Source organism: Bombyx mori, chromosome 9 (assembly GCF_030269925.1).
Source record: "Bombyx mori chromosome 9, ASM3026992v2".
In the NCBI taxonomy this organism is placed as follows: domain Eukaryota; kingdom Metazoa; phylum Arthropoda; class Insecta; order Lepidoptera; family Bombycidae; genus Bombyx; species Bombyx mori.
In genome coordinates, this window is record NC_085115.1 from 8,477,560 (window position 1) to 8,483,045 (window position 5,486).

General features: G+C 40.4%; 1 long non-coding RNA gene across 2 annotated transcripts; it reads left to right on the plus strand.

Annotated features, from left to right (window-relative positions):
- Positions 1 to 69: 69 nt before the first annotated feature.
- On the plus strand, positions 70 to 2,474 carry LOC110384849 (uncharacterized). Of its 2 annotated transcripts, none has more exons than XR_009973831.1 (2): positions 70 to 280; positions 2,054 to 2,474. It is a non-coding gene; the product is annotated as an uncharacterized LOC110384849 (long non-coding RNA). The 2 variants fall into 2 exon arrangements; XR_009973830.1 differs by lacking the exon at positions 70 to 280 and adding an exon at positions 581 to 819.
- Positions 2,475 to 5,486: the final 3,012 nt, after the last annotated feature.

The following is a 5,486-nucleotide window of genomic DNA, read 5'->3' on the forward strand; positions in this document are numbered from 1 at the left end:
ATTTCGGAGATAATAGCCGTGCTGCTGACATGAGAATTACTGTAACATCTGCATTCAGTGGGCGACCGGTCACGCTGAAACCTATTTGTGGGGCCGATATTATCGGTGGGGAAAATTTCTACAATCTCTGTCCCTTTGTGACCGCTACTGCTCATGACATGTCAATTACGTTATTCTATAGGCTTCACGCAAGTTACATAAGCTTACAATGATGTTTCAGCGGGCTCAACGCAACTTCACATTTACTTTAAGAACAATTTTAGGATGTTAACATCATTAGGTAAGAACCAGTTACTAAATACATCCTTATGTTATTTTTTTTTTACAAGACATGACAGTGATCGTAATTAAGGTAAGATGTAATGAGTACTCTGAGGAATGTTCAAGATGGTCGCCTCATCGCCTTTTTACCATCACACTATACATGCGCTATACATATCCTTCTTCAAACGAGGTTCGAAGAGTCATCAACCGTTGCCAGTAGCTTGGCTGGCGATGCTGATATCCATGAGCGCTGGTGACCATTCGCAATTTGGTGCGCCTTATTCGTGTTTGCCTATACGGCAATAATTTGAATAAATAAAAAATATGATTACTTTTAATTTAGATTCTAGTTCCTGTAGAGCGATAAGCTTCACATTCTATACTATTTTGTTTATATTATTTCTTTTTCAGGCCAGGGCAGCTTATAACCCACCAAACCTAAAGTAGTTACTCTCGTAAATTGACATAATAGCCAACCTGCTACACTTATATTTCGTAAACGATCTAGGTGCAGAATTTAAGAAGCACCGAGCAGAATTTTTAAGAAGATTAACGGTACTATGACATTAGACGTTAATAATTTTAATTAAGGTATACATTATCATCCAAAAAAAAAAAAAAAATTCACACACGTTCACATAAAAAGTATTTTGTTTAAAAATTCTCACGCACGTTGCTCGTTGCTTTTTATTTAGTTTGGTGAAGAACACATACCTTCAAAGTAGGTATTACGAGTATAATTTAGTTTCATACAAACAAATAAATAATAATGAACATTTTATCATTCAAAAAAAAATATGAGTACAAAAAGTAATGATTTAATAATACATCTTAAGTTGTGTTCTATTTTTTTAGTGCAATTTATTGCAATGATAAAAAAAACTTTTATATCCAGATAGTACTGGCAATATACGGGGCGCCCGTGTAGGGCCAGTCTCTGGCCGTGGGGCGTAGCTGCTGCAACGGCCGCAACGCACCAGCGTGGTCAGGGTCATCCGTGGTTATCGCACCATCTCATTTGAGGCGGCGTGTGTACAGGCTGAGACGCCGCCTTGGGTTCTGGAGGCGGAGGCGCTCGCCGATGACTATCAGTGGCGGGCTGACCCTCGTGCCCGGGGCGCAGCGCGTCCCAGCCCCAGTGTGGTGTGGTGTGGTGGAGGGCCCTATCTCGGTGGTCCGTGCTGGAATCATGGTCTAGACGGCTGGCTAGTGCAAGACGACGTGCAAGCTGCTCTGCACGCGTTTTACGCAAGAACATTCGGGTGATGGAAGGCCGGCTATCCTCGACCCACGTTGGTTCTGACCCAGTGGGGTATTCCGTAGGATAACTCACTCTAACCGGCGTCATCTAGGCGGGCTTCGGATAGCCTGCCTGAGAGGACTGGTGGTCGTGGCGCCGACGACCGCCGTTCTGGCGTCCCGAGGGGGAGGGCAATGGGAGAGATGTGCTCTGCACTAAGCGCTTCACTTTCCTCCCTTTGCCTTTTCATGAGTTCTGTCTCATACGAGGTTTGGACGTTGGTTGTTGAGCGACAGGAGGTTTAGTCGGTTCGACTCCGACATGCTCCGCCGGCCATCCCCAGTGGAGGGCGGAAGTCCGGCGATTTCCTTCTGACCAAAAAAAAAACGCAGTTATCTTCTCTTATTTTATTTCGTTTACTAATTTCATTCGTGGGTATTTTATTATAATTAAATTAACTATAGAAATGTTGTTTTATACTTTCAAGACCATTTCTTTTAGAATTTTATTATTTCATTTTTGGAATTTAAAATTAAATCTATCTTTCAGCCCACAGATGTCCATTGTTGGACATAGGTTTCTCCCAAGCCTCGCCATAACTACCGGTCCTGTGCCACCAGCATACAGTGGATTCCCGCAACCCTCAACAGGTGTCAGTCCTCGTTGTGGGAGGATTACCCACGCTACGTCTTCCGGTATGCGATTGCCAATCGAGATCTTTTAGGTCCCAGAGGCCATCTGTTACTACGATCAATCTGCCTTGTCCAATCCCACTTTAACGTCGCAATCCTTAGGGCTATGTCGGCTATGTCGGTTTGGTCTTCATGAAAAACACTAGCTTTCAAAGAAAAAAATTATCATCAAAACCGGTCCATCTAGAATAAAGTTCTAGGGCAACATACAAAACAAACATACAGAAGAATTGAGAACCGCCTCCTTTTATAATATAATAAAGTACAATTATTTCAAATGCAACGTTCTATTCAATTCATGAGGCTGAGCGTTCTTGTCTCGTCATGTCATTGAGAACAAGAAAAACCACCTGAACACCGTTGAATGGTTACGAAACGCGGATTCATGATGCCCGCTACTCACTGCGGTTGTACTTTGAATGACATGTTATTTCCTCAACGCGACAGTAGCTCTGCCTCTATTCGCAACGGATACACACAAGCCATTCCATTTTACAGTACGTTCGGAAATCGCGAGGTTGCTCTATTTTATATTAAATAGCAGCTTTTGTTATCATTAGAAGGCGTCGATTGAGTTTCTTCTACACTTTCCAATGTTGTTTTAAATTTGGAAATAAGGTATATTGTAAGCTCGGAGGGGGACCTCCATTTTTGCCGTGAAGCATTCTGGGTTTTTTATTGCTTAGGTGAGTAGAGGAGCTCACGGCCAATCTGTTGTTAGGCGGTTATTGGAGTCCATAGACATCTACAAAGTAAGTGGCGCCACCTACTTTGAGATATAAGTTCTAAGATCTCAGTATAGTTACACCAGCTGCCCCACCCTTCAAACCGAAACGCATTACGGCTTCACGGCAGAAAAACGCATGGTGGTGGTACCTACCCGTGAGGACTCACAAGACGTCCTACCACCAGTAATTCTGCAATTTATAATTTTGCGGGTAGATTTTACGAAGCACGGCTCTCGCTAGGGCCAGTGTTAGTAACACTTCCGTTTTGAGCCCCGTGAGCTCACCTACACGTTAAGGTGAAGCTGATGTTGCCTCTCAAAAGAGGTAGGGAAAAAAAAACTTTAGAAAAAATTTGTTCTTAACAGTTTTTTTTTGTTTTTTTTTTATTGCCTATATGTGTGGACGAGCTCACAGCCCACCCGATGTTAAGTGGTTACTGGAACCCATAGACATCTACAACGTAAATGTGCCACACACGTTGAGATAGAAGTTCTAAGTATAGTTACAACGGCTGCCCCACCCTTCAAACCGAAACGCATTACTGCTTCACGGCAGAAATAGGCGGGGCGGTGGTACCTACGCGTGCGGACTCACAAGAGGTCCTACCACCAGTAAGAAAGTTAATATGACGTTAAGAAGTTAATATGACCATGCAATTTGTTTAATTTTAAAATATCCTTTTCTGGCGAGTGATTAGAATTAGCTTTAAAAATAGTAAGAAATATAAATCAGATGTCGGGACTCATCCATCTACATATTATGAAAACAAAACGGAATTTTCCCTATAGAATTTCGTATTTTTCGGATCGGAACTGTATTTGTTTTTAAAACAAAAACTAATATATTCGCTCATAATTAAATAGATATTACTATTTTCAATAAACCACTTAGTAAATCATTGAAGAGAAAGAAAGAGTCGCAGTAGTAATGCATTCCCATTTGTGAGGTGATACAACCTTCATGCCATGAAGTTGGAACTTGAACCTCATGTCTCAAGGAGGGTCGCGGCATAGACGTCGTGATGTGCTAACACCAGTTAACACTTTTCCTCCTTGCGTCGTCCTCCGAAATACTGAGGGTCGTGACTCCTCCGCTGCATCAATCTCTCTTGTACGATTGTTCCCCATCTGCTGCGATCCTTGGTCTCGTGGAGGACATCGTGGAGCTTGATGTCCAGACAAGACTGATTTTCGGACCAGTTAACACTATTAACCAGTTAACACAATGACAATAATCTGCCAGACCTCAATATACTATTCGTTCTATGTGAAATTAAATGTGAAAGTCTAGAAATATTTTGAAAGAAAAAATAAGACGGCCGTTAGCAACCCATTCAAATCTTGACGTTTAACCACGAAAACTATAAAGTATTCGAACGTCACAAATAATATAATTATAAATGCAAAATTAAACTGTAAGGTAGTTTTAATAATGTCTTCTATTCTTAACAACAGGTTGACCAAAATATCGTTCTTCCATCGATACAAAAAAAAACGGCTTTCAAATATTAGTTTAATCAAAATTCATTTCACAAAAATTAAACAGACATATTTCGTTTACAAAATGATACAATTATACGAATATTTCATGAGCTATAAATGGTCGAGTCGCCTACCCTACTAGCAATAACTTGAAGGCTTCATGGACGCTCGTTATGCTAAGGAACTGTTATTGCAGCAAGCTAACGTTTGCAGGGAACGACTTCACAGACAGTTGAACAACCGCTGAGGGAACATCCTTACCTCCGCCTCATTATTCGACATGAGTGATGCCCATATTATTATTATAGCACACTAAGAAGAGGTGTCATTTCGACAAAATTCAAGGCTGCAGATAATTCGACATTTTGCATCGACAATAATCTCATGGTCACATATTTTAGACAGTGTTAGTTTTGTTTATTTGATCAGTTATGACCTCCATATTTTCGCAGATTATAAGCTGCTATGTTCCGTTATTGACCGATAAATATTTGACCAAACCTGTCGACTAGTTTCATTAAACGATGACTAACTGCGAAATAGAGAGAGAGCGTATAATGTTTTGTATCACAAATTTACACCATCTGTAATCTTAGAAGATAAACTCGAAATCAAATCCGGATCTTTGAATACACAAGAAACTCGAATTGGCCCCGCACCCAAACAGTTTCTACATTTGCATTATTGCCGGAAAAAAGGGGAATTTAACTATACCCCTGAGAAAGTCAAAGCGATTTCAATAAAGGTACAGTGCGGCAGACTCATCGGGAGACTCTGCCCTTTAATAATTCATGAACGTGCTTACCGAGGCCTCTCGTCAGAGCACTCTTAGCCCGGCGATCGCTTACATCCTCTTTATGCACGCTCCTTACACCAGATATTTAGAACACGCTTACAATAATTATGCGTCAATTAAAAATAGGTTGATAAACTTGTTGAGTAACTATAACTCATCTTACCATCAATAAATTGAAATTTATTATTTATGATTGAATTTTCTAAGATCATTTATTCCAAATCTTTAAATAAAATGATACGAAAGTATATTTTTTTTAATCCAAATAATACAAATAATTATAAT